This window comes from Lepisma saccharinum, chromosome 9 (assembly GCF_977018435.1).
Source record: "Lepisma saccharinum chromosome 9, izLepSacc3.1, whole genome shotgun sequence".
NCBI classification, from domain to species: domain Eukaryota; kingdom Metazoa; phylum Arthropoda; class Insecta; order Zygentoma; family Lepismatidae; genus Lepisma; species Lepisma saccharinum.
The window spans coordinates 8,396,081-8,416,703 of record NC_139237.1 but is presented as its reverse complement, the minus strand read 5'-3'; positions in this window follow the sequence as shown (position 1 = coordinate 8,416,703).

The window sequence follows — 20,623 nt, the reverse complement described above, 5'->3', positions numbered from 1 at the left end:
TGTTTTTGACACTGCTTAACTTTGGACATTCAAGTTCTTCGATATTGCATACAGTCATCTTACCCTCACCTTTTTTCCCCACTAATGTTTTCACCCATTCCATTTTCTCCGTACCTTTAACATAAACTTGCTGATTCATAAGCACTAAATACAGAAGATCTTCTAATTTCTCGTACGGTAGCCATCCATCATTCCAATCGAGACCATGTTTGTTGGTACGGAGCCAGTAATTCACTCGGCGATACTTTTCACTCAACAAGTGTAAACCATATGGAGGTTTCACTAAACAGTCAAATGCACTGTCGAAAGGAAATTTTAAAATTCCTACTTCTTTACACACAAATTCTCCTTCGACTCCTCGAAAACCTTGAATGTCCAAAAAACAGGCATCCATTTTGTTCAACAGGTGAACACTGTCAAGGTATCATCAATACTGCCCCGACATATCGCACACTTGTCCAATTGAGAGGCACAGAGACCACAGGCTACAAAATGTCGACACGGAAGAATTACCACACTGCAAGAGTTTTCAAAACATATTTTACAGAGTAGCACAGAATCCACACTCTGATTATCGGATGTTTTTTCAGTAGATTCCACACTGTCGCAATATTTGCAACTTTTCGAATCACTGTGTAACGCTGCAACACTCTGTATGTAACTACAGGCTGGTATTGCCTGGTAATGTTCTAGAATCGGGCAATCTTCGGATGTCCAATCACACACTCCGTACCCACAATGGAAACATATTACCCTATCACTGAATCCTGAATAATAAAAACCTGCAGTGACTAATTCTTCAGCAGTCTGACGTAATCCTATTGGCCACTTTCTGTAAGTCTTGTATCTCGCATTCACCGACATATAATCGGTGGTAAAAGGACCGCCTGCTATCAGACGAGTATGGTAAGTATACACTCTCATATGTCGAACAAAGAAAACTCGTATGATACTGTAGGTATCGGGTATGAAGGTTCAGCCAGAATATTCTCAAAATCAGATACTGTAGGTGACGGGGTCCTTGGTATCGGCGATAAAGGTTCAGCCAGATTATCCTCAGGATCGTCGGGGAACAGCCGTCTGCGAAAATCGAAACCTTCTGGAGGAACCACAGGGAAACAAGGATGACCTTCTAAGTTAAGCAACAATGGACGATCACAGCCAGAACACCACACGGAATTTCTGTCTGCCAACAAAGAAAGCCACTCTTTCACTCTCTTCTTCAAAGCTTCGCCCAACTCTTCCTTCCTGCGACGTAGTTCGCAGATACACCCGTGACTCGGAAATCCTGTTCTCTCGTCACCTCTTCTTTTCCTCTCTTCTATCTCCTTCAAAGTCTCGCAGCGACGGTGAATTCTTTTTCCTGATCCGTTGACCACGTGACATCCACACCAGGGAGATTCAGGTATCGCTACATACATAAACGGGAAATAACTCAGCAACCGATCCAGGGCCGTTCGATCGCTGTCCAGATCGCCGCAAGACCGAACAAGTTCCCAGAACTCTTCGTAGCTGATCTCGTAGAAATTCACACCATTATCAGACAAACGTGTACCACTTACATCCATCCTCACATGATACTAAGATCCTCCATCCTTTCTATTTATACCCTTCTCCCTCCTACGTCACCATTTCCGTTAAACAAACTTCAAACTACAAGGCTACGCCCAAAACATGTTCGGGCATGTTCACACAGAACCGTTACACCACCCTGAAATTGCAAATTCATACAAACCTACGCCCAAAACATGTTCGGGCATGTTCTATTCAGACAGAAAACCGTTACACCCATTTCCAGGAATCTCAGACTCATCAACGGTCTCAAACGGGAAACGCCCCCCAAAAATAGCCACCTATCTCATCAACACCGGAAATCCTTATCAAGTCCTCATTAACAACAGCTCAACTCCAGATTCAAACACAGGGGACGTTACGGTAACACCCATTACAAAACAAAAAAAAAACACACACATTTAAAAACTTTCATTCCACGAACAAGTTTCCTCCTGTTCCCCTTTATCTCCAGAGTTCCAACAAAAACACTTAACGCCCCACCTCTTATCTTATCACTTCCTGGCGGCTCGAAACACACTCTAATTAACTCACAAAACGCCTACCCCTTATCTTAGCATTTCCGCTCTTATCTTATCTCATTTCCGGTTTAGGTGGAATGGACGGGGGGGTATTACTACTAGGACGTACACATTCTCCCTCCTTCCTCCTTTACACACACACATATTCAAAAACATAGACAGTTAATACTATATATATATATATATATATATATATATATATATATATATATATATGTATATATATATATATATATATATATAGAGAGAGAGAGAGAGAGAGAGAGAGAGAGAGAGAGAGAGAGAGAGCTTGGTGACAGAACTGGTTTACTGCTTAACTGTGACAACAAATGTTCAGATATTTACACATTTCATCTGAATTACACAAAACAAGTATCACAAACACTGGTACAATATATCATTACAACAAACTACACTATGACAAATCCAATTATCATACTAAATACATATTAAGAGAGATACCCCTTTAACATATTCATAAATTTGGTTCGTGTCATGCCGAAATCCAAGTCCACCAAATGATTTGAGATCTTGTTATATTGAAGTGTCACTTTTTGTAGTGGGGAACCTTTATACATTTCTGTTCTTAGGATTTTGTATGAGAGTAAAAGTCCATTACGGAAATGATCCTGTCTCACATTAAACCAGCTTCTCTCTAGTATAGAACTACTATCAATATGTCCATTTATTATTTTATACAGAAACATTTGTTGAGAACTTTCACAACCCCCCATGAAATCGTCCCAAATGACCGAGAAAATTCAAAAATCGCTCAATCGGCCTTTCCTTAAGGGTGAAAATGCCTTTTTTCACGTCCTTAGCAACCGTTGCCACGGGCATTTCTTTTGCACACATTGTTTCCTTCAATTCTTAATTGTGTAGCTACATTATATTTCTCACAGATCAATAGCACACAGATGAATGAACTCATGGCTTTGAAAAGGTGCCCGAAACAAGTGTGACATCTACATAATAAGGAGTTTCAGCCCAGATACAATTACGTATATATTGTTATACTCAATGCGTAAATATCTACATCGTGCTTGTTTTAACTAAATGTTTAGGGGATATAATGACATGCAATTCCTTAGAGCTTGCCGTGCCCTGTTGTTGTCCATGGAAACGGACGTTGCTAGGGAACTTAAAGAAAATTTATTTTCACCCCGAAAACTACTGTAAGGGAATTGTGCTAGACTTTTCGAATTTCAAAATACGAGCATCAGAATTTATTACAGAGGCAAGGTAGGAATTTGAGTGAAATAAAGGAAGACAATAATTTTCCAATTACGTTTAAAAATGTGAAAATGACAAAAGACGTAAATATTGCATTTCCAATTTAGTGTCGCTATTGAATTCGTTTATGCAAGACATTCAGATAATAATCTTGAAACGGTTATTACTTACTCAGTTTATTATTAAGAAAATAGACAATAATGCTTTGAATATTTGTGCCTTATTACAGCCCATACACACAAAGTTACTTTCTAAACTTTTAAAATTAGTTAAGTTATACACTTGTTCCCCTTCATCCAATACAACATGCAGACATTTTACCCCATCTATAATATGATTACGCCCACAAAGTGGCCGAAGGTCACGCATGCGAGCGTACAAGACGTGGCCTTGGCCACGTCGAAAGTACGCGAGTCATTAATATAAATTACAAAGAATAGAGGGCCCAGATTTGAACCTTGTGGAACCCCAGATTTAACATCATAAACAAAAGACTTTTCTTGTTTATAAGTTACATATTGTTTTCGATTAATGATATAAGATTTGAAAAGATTTACATATTGTGTTGATAACCCAAAACTTGCAAGTTTTCTTAGAAGAATATTATGATTAATTCTGTCAAAAGCTTTTGCGAAATATATATATATATTGCATGTACACTAAGTCTCTCAAGGAACGCATCATGTATATCTTGGACAAAATGTATCAGATTTGTTTGTGTTGATCTACTTGGCAAGAAACCATGTTGATTGTCACTTAAGAAACATGTTACGTGATTAAATATGCGATTGTAGTATAGGATAGACTCGAATACTTTCGCCGGTGCATAGAGAATTGATATGGGCCTGTAATTTTCTATTTTTTAACTTTCACCAGATTTTAAGATGGGGCATACACGCGTTTCCTTCCAGATATCAGGGAACATTTGTGTTTTCATTATTAAGTTATAAATTCTAAGTAGAGGGTACATCAATACCTCAGAGCATCCTTTCAAAATGTAAGGTGGTATTTCATCTGGACTGCTAGATCGTTTGCCTTTTAACTGTTTTGTAGCACTTTCATATTATTTCTGACTAACTGGCGAAATCGCTGATGTGTATGATATAATGGACTCAGTGCGTTCGTCTATTATACATGGTTCAGATATTTCAGCATATACGGACCTAAAATATTTAGCAAACCCATCAGAAATGTCTTTTGCAGATTTGAGAGAATTTTCTTCAAAATTCATTGTGCTGTTACAAGCACCATTATTACTTTTCTTATTTCTAATAAAACTCCAAAACTCTTTAGTATTTGATTTCAAATTGCTTTCCAATTCTTTATGTAGTTGTAATGGGCACTACTTATCATTGTTTTTACCTGCCTTCTAGTTTGCCGAAACAATGACATATATTCTATTCTAAAATTTATATTTTTTCTGTAATACTCTTTTAACTTTATCAATTTAATGATATCATTATTAAACCAACATGGGTATTTATTTGTTGTCATTCGTCTTCTTTTTGGGACTCTGGCAAGAAATACTTCATGAACTCTATTACAAAAAATAATTAACCGCCTGATTTACATCAGTCATTTATGCACAGTAAGGATAATTGGGACTGGACCTACAGTTTAAAGTGGGATCCGAACCACTATGTGCGTCCACCGTGTGTCTCGTCTGTTTAATTCATAGGTGGATCAGACTAAAAATCAAAACGAATCAATTGCTGTTTCTCATTTTCCCTTTCACCTTGTACGTGGCTGCAATTTTGTCGTTTCTGAACTTATATCGAAAAGAAGTTTTCTCTCTCTCTATTTTGAAACTAGACCATAGGTTCCGATACTTGCAAAAATCAATTACCTAAAATAGGTTCGGTTCATATTAATTGGATTCCAAAGTATTTAATGTCTAGTATTTTAACGTTGTACAAGTTTCAGGCATGGTTCTGTTATCTTCGTTCACAGAACGTCGCCAGAAAGAAAACCCCTTCTACAAACTGTATAACTCTCTTCAATGTCTTTACACATTTTCAAATTAGATTCATTTTTCTTTTGGAAGAAATCCTTAACGTAATGCTTTACTTATCTCCTGTTTCACCTCCTAGTTTTTGACTATTCTTTTATCCAAACAATGTGATACAATTTCCTGAGGAAATCTTATGTCCTAGCGCTTCTCAAAATGAAGCTATAAACATTCCTTCGTTATTTATATTACCCCTAAAATGTATCTTTCTATTTTTCTGACAGCATCAACATTAACTTTCTTGCTATAACATTGCATCAGGATTTACGCCTCGGTAAATATGTTTAATTCGAATTTTACATGTTATAACGCTATTTTTTTTAATGATCTTCTTCATAGTTATTTCGTGATTGACTTAAAAAATAAATGTGACATAGATTTTCCTTGGAACCTATTCCAATGCTGTACTTCTGTATTTTTACCATCTCCCATGAAAATCCATTTTATTGCACTAACTACGTAATAGCTTTTAATATTAAAGGGTGCTTCCTTTTAAGACCATAGTTTTTTTCTCTGTCTGGCAACATATGCGTTCATTCGTTATATTGCTGAATTGTTACTACGTGAATAGTTAAGTCTTGAGGAAACTATTATCATTCCTGCTTCTTCATGATTTTACTGTCCGTCTTGTTTCATAGAAATTCTGTGTTGTAATTCACTTCTCACTTGATGCATTTATTTTGAATCTGTGATGAAAATACTTACCACAAATATCTCTATTTTAAGGATATAGTTATGAACTGGTTCGCCCAGCGTGTGTTTTATTTCATTTTCTGTATTTATTTATTTCGTTTTGAAACCTAGAAGTCAATAATGTAAGTGTTCTCTCACACTAGCAAGAATTCGAAGTAACGGTTACACATTAACTATTCAACATCCAGTGCAACAAAGTTTACCATTGTATTTGGAAGAACAAAAATTGTGGCTGCTACACACACTTATAAGGAAGCAAATGCACAAATAACTCAGAATAGTTTTTTAAAGAAAATAAAATATCACGCAAGATTCTCCTCCCAGTAATGACTGATCTACAACTTTTATTTTAGAAATGAAAATTTCCATATGTTTAACTGCATGTGATATTTATTCCTTTCACACAAAATCCCAAGAGGAATTTTGATCCGATAATGTTTTAGATAGCAGTTCAATTATGTGATTGTTTGTTACATGTTGATAATTTGATCAACGTATCAGTTCTTGGCGGTCAAACGATATTTTCCGTAATTATCTGTCCTCTCCTCTTCGTTCTTCTCTTTCCTCTCTTTTACTCTACTGTCCACTCCCCACTCTTCGGCTTTTCTTTCTCTAGTTCTGTCTCACATAGTCTCCTGTTCTCGCCTCTTGCCTCCAACCGCCCTTCCACACTCTTCTGCTCTCCCCTCTTGGTTTCGATTCCCAACTCCACTACATTCATCTTATCTCCTCTTCGTTCTTCTCCTTTCTCTATTTAACTCTACACCTCCTATGTTTCATCATATTTATTTTTCTCCCATCTTCTCCTCATTTCACTCTCCTCCTTGCATCATCCTTATTTTGCCCTTTGATTTAATGTACGTGTTGGGGGTAGGGAACTGACCCTCACACTATGACCTCTATGCTAATCCTTGTCTACCAAGAAAATACATTCCTTGCCTCCCACCCCCTCCCCTTTCTGCAGTATTGGTTGTCACCCTATTGCTTCTCTGTCGGTAACTGGTGAATAACATATATACAATTTGCTTAAATCAATTTCCATTTGGAGCCAACGAGGTAAAAGTTTAACCAACATTAAGTATTGAAACTTTCCCAAGCACGGAAAAATTTACGAATTTCTTGTTCAAAATGTTCGAAAGATGTGTTTGGGAAGGAGAATAGAAATCTGAGTGAAGATTTATGCTGATGTCATGGAAAGAATATTGTGTGATTCGTCACTATGCATTCTACCAATGGAATCTCTGAACCACCCGACACAGCTGGTAGCTGCACCCACTTCCCCTCTCAGAATCTCACTTGTGGAGCATTTATTTAATCGCCACTTGCACAGCTTCTTTGCTTCCTCCAGAGATTTCCGGGGAAAGTATAGGTGATCTAAAGGACCTGAATAAGTCAGTATTAGGACAGCATGATCGTTTTGAAGGAAAAGGAGACAGATATAGATTACAATTCACGAAGATGTGAAATATTCACTGGTATAGTGAATAAACTAGGTGTCATGCGGGACCAACAAGCACAAAGTTGTATCCTGTGAAAATATTTAAACTTTTATCAGATAATAAGTAAAGTTCTCCCCTGTGTTTTGCGCTACGCCATGAAGGGTTATAGGGGGTGTGGGATTAGGGACCACACTTTCTTGATCACGGCCGAAGGTGAGGGGAGATATGATCAGCACCTCACCACTGGCCACTTCTACACTCCAGTGTTTCCTAAAGGTGGCCACTTTATATGACGCTGGTTGGGTGTCGGTTCCGCTTAAACAGGTGTAAAAAAATCCAATTCTTCTCCGCCTGCGATCGAAGCCGAGTCTCTTGCATGGTAGTTAGACTTCCGAACGACTTATTTTTCTTTATAAGTAAAGTTTCTAAGCGGAAGCATCTCACATCAAACATCATTCAATCATAATACTTTTTACTCAAATTTATATTTAATTTATTTCAAGACAGACAATTACATACATCCATGTCCGAGCCGAGATTCGGACCCTCGCGTCGTAGCGCGCTGCTCTGACAACTTTTTTTAAAAAAAAAATCAAAAGTAGACCCTAAGCGGCAGCTTTCCCCACACAACAAATTCATACATGTCATTATCTTTGAATACTCATTTTCATTAGGACATACGATTACAAACATCCATGTCCGAGCTGGGATTCGAACCTGGAACCCCTGTGTCGTAGCGAGCTTTGCTAACCACTCCGCCATGGAGGTCGACATTACTGAGCTACGGAGGTCGACAACGATTGAGTTTCCGCGGCTCCTTTACAATCAGTCTAAGACGTCATGCTTTGAGCTCCTGGTACGGGAGCCGCCCAGGTTCGAGTCTCCTGGGGGAAGTTTCCCCTAATTTTGCTTTAAGATTTCGGCTAGTGTATGTGACTTTTATTTAATAAGCTTGTATCAAGTTTTGAGAAGGAAGATCACGTAATCCTTTTAACACAAAGTGGATGGTCGAGCAATGAAGCAGTCAGTAATTATAGTAATTTTCGTGATTATATAGCTATCCACATAGACTGCTATCAACAGGAAAGTTAGCATTCATGTTTTCTGGCAAAAACGACTGTAATCATAAAAGCTATTCGCAGGAAACATTAATGTATTTTGCTTCCTTTAAAAGAGACCAAGGACAAGCGATTCGAGGGGAAATAAGTGTCACATGTTTGTGTGAGGAAAATCAGGAAATTAAGAAGAGGAAAAATGTTGGGATGGATATTTAGCATGACATTAAATTGCCCTTGTCACATACAAATTACACGTATTTACTAAAGTGTAAATCCTGATACCACTGAAAAGGACACGTCGATGTTAATGTTGAAAGAAAATATGTAGATTATAATTTTAAAAGTTACTTATCGGACAGTTCTATTTCAAGAGTGTCAGAACACAGGTTTCGAGGAAAAATGACATCGCATTTTTTGGGAAGAAGAGGAAAAAAATATAAGTATGATGGAAAATCATTAGAATATTAATAAAGGTCGTAGTAGTAAATAGACGAAAGCGCAAAAATTTAAATGAATGCAAAATTTGTTCACAAACTCAGATATAGAATCTTTAAGGTCTCTGATGCCTCTAAAAGTAGAAACCATGATCCCAAATTAAGGAACTCTATGTTTGTTTTAAATCCAACACCTTAGCATTGCAGTATAAGGGGTCAGGCTTTGGGATCCCGGTACGGGAGGCTCTCAGTTTCGACTCTCCTGGGAGAAGTATCTTCGAATTTTCTCTTAAGATTTCGGCCAGTGTGTGCCTGGTGGAAACTCACCATCGTGAGGACGTTGCGGCGCTATGAATAAGTATCGTAACCCGGTCATGAAAACCTACAACTGGGGGGGTTGTCCTGCTGACCACACGTCACTCAGTATATGGATGGATGATTTCCATATCGGGGTGAGTGAGTAGGATTAGGTGTGAATGATCCCGGTTTCTCACTGTAAATCATCCCCCACGGTAGATGTTCCCCCCGGAAAGAGTAAAATGTACTTTCCGATAAAATATAATACATTTAGTACACTGAGAATTTTCCCCCTTAATGGTAGAATTTACTAACAGTAAAAAAAAGTGAACATTGTACAATGGTTCTTAATTATGTTCTAATTTCCCTTCGGATAATCTAACGTAGGTGAACCATAGTACTTCGTGACCCCTCCAAATTTAGATAGGGATTTTTTTAGAAAAAGAGGGAGGTTTTACATCAGACTACTTCATCCCACGAACAATCTACCACACATGACACATTATATTTTGTCCATCGTCCAAATTTTAGATGTGGATTTTTACGAGGGGAACATTTTACGTCTGTATGCTTCGGCCGTCCGGACATTTTACGTAGACGATTTATTGAATTTCCTTCAACATTAAAATTTTAGATAGAGCCATTTAATTACAAAAGGGGCGACGATTTGAATCAGTGTGCATCGTCCGCCGGATATTCAACTATATGCGAACCTTTATATTTCGTCCCTTGTCCAAATTTTAGATGTGCATTTTTTACTACGAGGAGGACATTTTACATTGATATACTTCATCCCTCCGGAATTATACCATAGGCGACTCATGGTATTTCCATCAATCTTATTATTTTAGAAAGTGCTATTTAATTACAAAGGTTGCCATTTACATCAATCTAAGTAGTTCCCCCTGAATTTTTGACATAGGCGACCCATTACATTTCGTCCCCAAAACAAATTTTAGATATGTATTTTTTATTAGGATGAGGACATTTTACGTCATTATACCTCGACCCTCTGGACAATCCACCATAGGCGACTTATGGTATTTCCTTCAATCTTAAAATTTAAGATAGACCTATTTTATTACAAAAGGGAGTGAATTTGCATCAGTGTACGTGGTCTCCCTGGATCTTCTACCCACTTCGTCCCCTTCCAAATTTTAGATGTGTATCTTTTACTTTGAGGTGGACATTTTACATCAGTATACTTGGGACCCCCGGACATTCCACCACAGGAGTAGATAGTAAATGTACCTTCTATGCCAACCCTGATTTCTTGCTCACCAAAACCTCAAAAACTCACTTTCTCTCCACGTTCCGCGTCTCATTTATTGCGCTGACGATGTTTCACAGCGCAGAAAAGCAGTGATGAGTGAATGCACTTTCTCATCCTTGAAGGATGAATGCGCCTTATCGTAATTTTCTAAGTCGGGCCATGTTTATATATCGTGGCCTTTGTAAACCTCGGAACGATGTGATATTTCTGCCACACACACACACACACACGCGCGCGCGCCTCTCATTATTTCTGTATTGTGACGTGTTTTTTTTTCAAGCAAACAAACAAATAATAATTGTTTTTTTTTAGGATTCCTGGCCCCTAACCCCGCCAGGGTGTGCGTGGTGCCCAACCAAAAAAAGGTTCTAACGGCTGCGGTTAGATAACCACACCTCTGTAGAGTTTCACGTGTTTTTTTTTCTCAAAGGTCCTATGGGACACCTCTGTTTGTCAAGAATTCGAGATATTTGCAATTTAACGCAGGACTTGGAAAATTTTCGGAAAATTTTTGGTTCCATGACGACCTATGTTCATTTTGGTATGGGTGGACATAGGACACCGAGACTCGACCAACACACTAAACCCGACCTTTCTACGACTATTCTTTCAAAAGTTACAAGTGATCAAAGTTTTGGGGTGTGGGTTAACTTCTTACCCCTTGACCCCAGGACCACCAAAACTTGGTACACGTATTCTACACCTCCAAAATCGACAGAGGGTATTTAACGATACCGGATGGGGGTGTTTTTCGATATATTTTTTCGATAACTCTTACCATTTTCGAGATATTTGCAATTTAAGATTTTTTTAACGCTGGACTTAGAAAAATTTCGATTGATGAAAAAAATTGGTTCCATGACGACCTATGTTTATTTTGGTATGGAAGGACAGAGGACAATGAGACTCGACCGACACTCTAAACCCGACCTCTCTACGCGTACTCTACGTCACCAAAAAAAAAATCGACAAGGGGAGATTTTTCGATAACTCTCACTGTTTCCAAGGTAATTAGGTCTTTTTGATAGACGACAACGACGGAGTCATCAATGAGTAAACATCTGAACTCGGTGAACAAGTAAACTTTTTTCAGTAAGTCAATATTTTTTTTCTTATTTCTTAGTGAATGGGTTAGGTGACTTGCAACGACGATCCCCTCTCTATTCTCTTGAACTGATGTTTTTCGGAAGGCATCTTTACTCAAGCTTGGAAACAAGCTAACATCACACCGATTCACAAAAGGTGGTAACAAAAATGTTGTTTCATCTTAAGACCAATCTCCTTACTCTCCCCTCTCTCCATCATCTGTGAAAAAGTAATCAAAGACAGACTGTACAAAAATTTTGTTTCTCCGTACTTAAGCTCTAAGCAACATGGTTTTCTTCCTGATAGCTCCTGTCTGTTTTACTCTCACAGACATGCATTTCAAATAATTCACAATTAGATGTATTATATATTTTGATCTGGCCAAAGCCTTTGATGCTGTTAGTCATCGTCTTCTGATTTACAAATTATGCAATAGATTCATGCCAAATTTCTAACCCTTCTCGCAGATTAGTATTACGTCGCTTTTGGATAACCGTATTTAAATGAAATTGGTGACATTTGAAAGAAAAAAACTCAAATATTTTATTTTACAACTCGTAGACATTGAATGTGGCCCCCACGAGTGGCCCTGCAGACATCAAGGCGATATTCCCATTCATGCCACACACGCTCCAACATGGACTGGATTGCAGAAGTGATGCGAATTTGCAGTTCTTGCAGGTTGTGAGGCAATGGACACAACCTTTTATGTAACCCCATAAAAAAAGTCACAGATCCATAAGTCAGGTGACCTCGGCGACCAATTGTCATCATTTCCGGCACGTCCAATCCAAGCCGCTCGTTCTGATGTTTCCGAACATGTAAATGCCAGCGGGGAGGTGAAAAATAAATTTACTGCCTTCATTTTTTTTCCAATTGTGGAAATAAGCATTCAGTGAACATGTCAAGATAAGCTGGACCTTTCACAGTGGCCGCTCGAAAGAAAAAATGACTTGACGTTTCGATACGGCACAAAAGACATTCACTCTTTCAACTTCCAAAAATTGCATGTGGATTCTCACTCCCCCAAATCCTTACATCATGTCTGTTCACTTTTCCACCAACGTGGAATGTTGCCTAATCACTGAAAATTATTCTTCCTGACAGATTTACGTTATCCTAAATTAGTAACATAAAATGTTCAGAGAAATCTAACCGTTTTTACAGTGTCATCAGGTTTCAACTTGTGCACTAATTGCAGTTTGTAGGGGTGAAACTTTAGTCGCGTACGCAAGATCTTAGATACGGTGGATTTAGGGATGTTCAACTACGTACAGACTTCTTAGGACTACGAACAAGCACTTGTTCCACAATTCCCGCATTGACAGGTGGTCTCCCTGAATGGCCTTTTCTTTCATGACATATGAAGCCACGATCCACAAAATCAGAGGGTATACCACTTCAAAATTGACGTGTGTGAAGGAGCCTGATTTTGAAACCTATATTGGTTATTTCTACGCAGTACTTTGTAGGTATCGTCTTTTAGCCTCTTTTTTTATCAATTGAATATCAGTTTTTGACATATTTTGCCAATTTTTTGTCGATGTTTTAGCGTTTAGCGATGTTTTAGTAAAATTTTCCATTTTCAATGCACCACTTTTTTTCCCCACCTCTTACTTGTAGGTATATCACGATCTTACGTGATATAACTTAACCTATTCATTTTTTTTCGTGCTAAACTACACGAGAGCCTCTACGTGATTTGACCTACTTTAGAGAGTAGTGAGTATGGACCGGTTCTGCAACCGAAAGTGGGGCTCGGTGGGGCTCGACTTAATGGTTTTCTCTTTTCTCTTACTCGAAATAAAATCACCAAGGTTTTTTCCTTGGTCTAACCTAACCTAAAGCAAGGAGCTGGCGAGCTTTTCTTTATGGATTTAACCTCAGTGGTAGCATATTTTGACAATCTTTTTTGTTGATTTTATAGCGTTTGACGATGCAATTTTCACCGCATCTAATTTTTTTTTCTACTCATACTTGGTACGAATGCCACGATCTTACGTGATATAACTTAACCTATCCTTTATTTTTCTTAAGAATTTTCTTTAAAACTGTTCCGTGACCCTCTCGTTCTTCACATCGTACGCGAAAGACTTCTCTGCGACCAGGATGACGCTGCACACGGTGTCCTCGGGCAGCGCGTCGTGGAACTCGCAGACGACCTTGATGTTGGTTCGATCGTTGACCACCACCTGCTTTCTTTTTGTGGTATTGATGACGGACATGGGCCTGTGGGTTTTGAATTCGCTGGGCGTGTAGTACATGTCCACGCTTCCCTCGGTCACGCGCTTGTAAGCGGTGTAAGCTTCGTAAAGTTTGAGGTAATCATCTTTGGTCATGTCGAGGTTGTAATTCTCGCGCGGGAACACTTCGTTTCTACCATTCTTGAGATAAACATTCTTGATCTTGCAGTCGTCGAACTTGCTGGAATCTTTTTCCTGATTCTTGTCCCTCCCGGTCTGAAAGAGAACTACGACGAAATCTGGCATGTCGAACTGTATGTTGTTGAATTGCGTCGTCACGTCGAATTCCATGTGACTTCCGGACGCTAATTTTTGCACGCACTGGTAACCGTGAAAGTGAATCGTCACCTGTGGACTTTTCAAGATCTCCGCTTTGTACTTGAGGGCGTAGTTCCTTTCGTATTCCACCACCGGCATTCTCAACTCCATGCTCCGGATGACGCACTTGGCTGCTTCGGGTAAAGTGTTGGGCAGCGGCGTGATACCGTCCGCGTTCAAGTTACTGTATCGCATCAGTGCGTCGTTGTCGTTGGCCGCTCTTCGAAATGTGATTCTCAGTCCTCCCTTCCACAGTATCTCCTTGTTGTCCGAGAAGAATCCCGGAAGTAGACGCATGGGAAAGAGCACCGTGTGACTTCTCGTCGATATTTTCGTCCCCGCTTCGAAACCTCCCGCTTGATAGTATGTTGCGTCCGTTTTGGATAATTTCAATGTTCCCACTGCCGTCGACGTGATGCCTGGATAATCGATTCTGATGATCGATGACGGTGTTGTGTTTCCTCACCTCCACCTGCGAGAACAGGTGAGGCACGAAGTTGTCCACGAGTATCAAATTTGCTGCTGCGGAGAACGCGTCTCCGCTTGCCTTTTTCACCACGTCGAATTGAAGGTAGAGGTCCGCTCTGTGAGGATGAACGAACCCGTCGCCTACCTCCACGTCGTATTCGATCTCCCGGTTCGCTTCGTTCAAATTGGCGAACGTGCGACGGTTCGGAGGAAAAGATTGCAATTCGTAACTTTCGATTTGCTCCATTTTTTTTTCACTATGTGTTATTTATTATACTTTGATCTTCACGACGGCCGTCGTCGTGGCACCTGCGAAATCCACCACGTCTCCTTTCTCTTTCGTCACCACCAACTCTATGTTGTCTATGCGGTTGCGACATACTGGAAAATAGAACGGCGAAGAGGCTGTGTAGATGATCGGTTCCATGAATTCGGAACTGGGTTTGAACGTGGCCATGATTCCCGTCTGCTTGTGACTTCCCGGCAATCCGTCGGATTTCGTGATCATGACTTCCGCTACGTTGCAGTGAACGTTCAAAGTTTCGATGGCCAAGAATTTAGGAATGTTTGCTGCCGTGTGCTTGATGCCAGCTTCGAGTTTTGTGTTGTTCTCGAAACCTAAAAGTTCTCCTATGGTGCCCAGGTCCATGGTCTCCGTCGCGGACACGATTTCCACTCTGTGCGTGACCGAATTTTGAGAAAGGTATGTGCCTTTGGGTAATTGAGCTTGCAAAGTAGAAAGATTGTATTGACCTGGCGTGACGACGATATATTCGCTTCCGACGCTAATTTTGTTCTTGTGCTGCGTGACGTTAGGTATGAGGTACAGTCATGTTCAAAAAATCTGTCGCATGGATTTTTTCTAAGTCCAACGTCTTACGAAATTGTGTTGGTAGCTCTGAAACAAGGAAGTGTTGTGAAATATACGATCCTCCAATCAGAGTGAAGTTCGATTCGGAGGATCAGGAGGCGTGACTCACGGTCTTGTCCACAGGAAGTTCAACCAATGCAGCATTTCCAAATATGAGATAACGTCCCCATTGGTTAAATATTGTTTCAATAATGCGAATCGGCAGAAAGATTGCGCAAAAGTTTACTTTGTCGTTTTAATTGCCTTTAATCGTTTCAAATTAGTATTAAATTGTCCCAATTATAGTTCACGAGCTTAATATAATGTATTCATGTATGTGTTTGACAATCATATATATCACTCATTAGAACAATTTTCACATTGTTTTCACTACGTGAGATGACATTTCATTTACATTTACGATAAAATAGTGGTTTGGGTGTAATAACAGTTTTAATTAATTAATTTAGAGATGCATTTTTATTTGTTGAGTTAATGATTAGGTTAATTCGTTATTTCTCGCGAAAAGAGGGAACCACAGCTGAAAGAAAATACACAACTTGTATTATTGAGGTTAAGAGTTCGTTTTAACATCACTTTTTGCACACATAGGCTAATCACGACCCGGGATACATTTAAATTGGAATCTGAAACATTATGCGACCTGACTGGAACTCGGAAAAGGACACAATGATTACAAGACGTCGATACATTTGGTCTGGCGAACGCCAATAATAATGAGGGGTTGTGGGAGTGGGAGAGGGGTGACGGAAAGTAGAAAATAAATAGTATTTTGGGGGGTATTTAATGTTATATTTATACACATACAAACCTAAGAAAATATTTATTTTGATACATGTGTGTGTTGGGTGGGGAAGGGGGAAAAGAGAGGGACAGAAAGATATTGGGAGAGATGGGACGAAGAGGTGATTGTGGAAAATGTTTTATTTGACGTTCAGTAATAAAAACAATCAAATCAATGATGATTATCTTATAAATACCATATTTAATGTAAATTTGTTTTAAAAATGGGGGCGGGGAGCTGTTTGTTTTAAGTTCAGTGCAGGATAACAAGTGGAGACACATAGTGGTTCGTATCTCACTTTAAACTGTAGGTCCAGGCCCCATTAGCCTATCTGTGTATAACGTGGATTTAGAATTCAGTAGAAGATAACGTCGATCTAGTATTTTGGATTTTAGATGCGTTGAGACCACTAAAATTTCAAATTCTTATAATAAGAAACCTGTCCTCATATTACCATTTTGAAAGAGAGAGAGTTAATTGTATAATCTTTCGTTGTTAGTTTCAAAGAAGACTAATTCAAATAGTAACAATGGGAACGAATGAAGCTTACGAAAAGTTTTTGCCACAGTCATGATTTGAACCTACGACCATTAGAGTGACAACCCAGTGCGATAACCACTACCCCACGAGTTCGTTCCTTCTTGCGGCATGATTATGAGTTAAGACCAATTCGTTCAATATGCATTAGAAGTATAATCCCCACCCGCCTCTTTATAAACAACACACCCAAACGCTCCTTTGTAGCAACTGAAATAAAGGTGGTATGAATGTCACAAAACATTAAGCAAAATCTACTATATTTACGAAGCAATCGTTTTACATGGAGAGGCTACTACAGCTTAGAAAATTGAGGTTGTGACGTGGCTTCTTGTAGTGGATATTCGTATGGCAAGGTTCCAGTGTGCACTAGCCAGTAATTTCCTAGAAATAAACTTCATTTTTTTTATGATGGTAAATTGATAGGCTATCAGTATTACACGCCGAAGATTATAGGTTTGACTTCTGTTCGATTACCCCTATTATTATTGTATATAGCAACTAAGTATTGTATTTAATTAATAATTTAAAGAAATAAAAATCTTATATATATTTTTTTAAAAAATGACACTCCTTTCTAATGATTTTTCAATGTTATTTTTGAAAATAGTTTTTCAGAATATGTTTTTGAATTTCGCATCATTTTACTAGGATTTGCATCAAAATGATCCATGTGTCATATTCGACGAAATGTCATGTACAGCGAAAGTTATACATTTTTATTTTAGGGAAAATTATCAAGAAACAAAACAAATAAATACTATTGACATCCTTTTGTGAATAGTATTTACTTTACATTATTTTTTGTTCACCATGCATAGTTGTATTCTTGTAAAAAGCATGAAAAACAATATATTCTCTACATTTCGCAAAGCAAATAATATACGAATTTTCGTAATAAGTAAAATGCAATAAATAATTTTTCGGTTTAATAAGAAATAAAAATCGCTGAGTTAACCGAACGGTGAATCGAACACAGAATTTTACAACCCATAAAATGCGTTGTAGCCTTTGCAATGAAGTGATGTAGATTCAAGTAATAAAATTTCATGCAAAACCGCACGTTATAAGATTGTTCAAATATAGTAAATCAATGTGTCGATAAGTTATTATACTTTCAGCCATTTGGCATATCTCGTTACAAAATCTCAGCACATCACCATTCACTAGTTAATCGAATTGAATATTGATTCAGTTCACAGTTCAATGTGCAACAATAGTTTCGACTCATATCACGTGAGATGTAAACTCAATTCAATTTTCTCATTGTATGTAACTTGTATGTTGAGCTCATGTAGAAATATCAATTATGAGCTCTAAGCTAAATTTGACGCTACAATCTCTTGATCAACTCTTGCGTCTCGCTGCCAGACATTCTACTTTCCTGTCTGCTCCAGGTCGCTTCTGCATTTCATTATCATTGTGCTTAAATGTTTTGTGACATTCATACCACCTTTATTTCAGTTGCTACAAAGGAGCGTTTGGGTGTGTTGTTTATAAAGAGGCGGGTGGTGGGGATTATACTTCTAATGCATATTGAACGAATTGGTCTTAACTCATAATCATGCCGCAAGAAGGAACGAACTCGTGGGGTAGTGGTTATCGCACTGGGTTGTCACTCTAATGGTCGTAGGTTCAAATCATGACTGTGGCAAAAACTTTTCGTAAGCTTTATTCGTTCCCATTGTTACTATTTGAATTAGTCTTCTTTGAAACTAACAACGAAAGATTATACAATTAACTCTCTCTCTTTCAAAATGGTAATATGAGGAAAGGTTTCTTATTATAAGAATTTGAAATTTTAGTGGTCTCAACGCATCTAAAATCCAAAATACTAGATCGACGTTATTTTCTACTGAATTCTAAATCCACGTTATACACAGATAGGCTAATGGGGCCTGGACCTACAGTTTAAAGTGAGATACGAACCACTATGTGTCTCCACTTGTTATCCTGCACTGAACTTAAAACAAACAGCTCCCCGCCCCCATTTTTAAAACAAATTTACATTAAATATGGTATTTATAAGATAATCATCATTGATTTGATTGTTTTTATTACTGAACGTCAAATAAAACATTTTCCACAATCACCTCTTCGTCCCATCTCTCCCAATATCTTTCTGTCCCTCTCTTTTCCCCCTTCCCCACCCCCCACACACATGTATCAAAATAAATATTTTCTTAGGTTTGTATGTGTATAAATATAACATTAAATACCCCCCAAAATACTATTTATTTTCTACTTTCCGTCACCCCTCTCCCACTCCCACAACCCCTCATTATTATTGGCGTTCGCCAGACCAAATGTATCGACGTCTTGTAATCATTGTGTCCTTTTCCGAGTTCCAGTCAGGTCGCATAATGTTTCAGATTCCAATTTAAATGTATCCCGGGTCGTGATTAGCCTATGTGTGCAAAAAGTGATGTTAAAACGAACTCTTAACCTCAATAATACAAGTTGTGTATTTTCTTTCAGCTGTGGTTCCCTCTTTTCGCGAGAAATAACGAATTAACCTAATCATTAACTCAACAAATAAAAATGCATCTCTAAATTAATTAATTAAAACTGTTATTACACCCAAACCACTATTTTATCGTAAATGTAAATGAAATGTCATCTCACGTAGTGAAAACAATGTGAAAATTGTTCTAATGAGTGATATATATGATTGTCAAACACATACATGAATACATTATATTAAGCTCGTGAACTATAATTGGGACAATTTAATACTAATTTGAAACGATTAAAGGCAATTAAAACGACAAAGTAAACTTTTGCGCAATCTTTATGCCGATTCGCATTATTGAAACAATATTTAATCAATGGGGACGTTATCTCATATTTGGAAATGCTGCATTGGTTGAACTTCCTGTGGACAAGACCGTGAGTCACGCCTCCTGATCCTCCGAATCGAACTTCACTCTGATTGGAGGATCGTATATTTCACAACACTTCCTTGTTTCATAGCTACCAACATAATTTCGTATGACGTTGGACTTAGAAAAAATCCATGCGACAGATTATTTGAACATGACTGTACATGCTGTAGAATGCACGATGTCGTCGTGCAGCGTGAGTTTCAAGATCGAAGATTCGCTCGTGAGATGGAACACGCCCATCTTGATGCTTTAGGTTCCACAATGCTTTCTGGAAACCTTCTACCTGCGGCATATTTACTTTAGAGAGAAACGCGATCACGGAGAGGCAGATATGACCGCAGTTCACGTCTCCGAAATTTTGAATGCGTTCGTCGTTTTAGTATATAGGATTGTTCGTTTTCAGATAACGAACTAAATTTGTAGGTGGAACACCTCCGAAAGAATCGAAAACGAATGCTTTATCATTTTTGTGGTAACATATCCAATGCGTGCCTGGATTTTCTTGACTGTCCAAGTTGACTACGCCGCATTTTCTTTTTTTAACGGTTGAAGGTAACGAATCGGACATGAAAACTCCTCTGAAGTGTTTGATTTGTAATGGCTTGATCAGAGATTCAATGTCTCGGTTGGTGAGTGCTGTTTCTTTTTTTTAAACTTCCTCATGACCCCCTTCCCCTTCTTCTCCATGGCCAGATTGTGACGTTTCTGTTCTTCAAATTCCGCCTTGTTCTTCTTCGAGTCGATGACGGTTTTCGCGATGGCGGCGCTACCCCCAGCCAAACTTCCAACGGCCCCCAATGCTGCCAGAATGGCCGGGATGCTGAATATGAAACCTCCGATCTTTTGCTGTTTCGGCGAACGCTGCAACCGTCTCAATTGAGGTGTGCTGAGCAGCAATTTCAT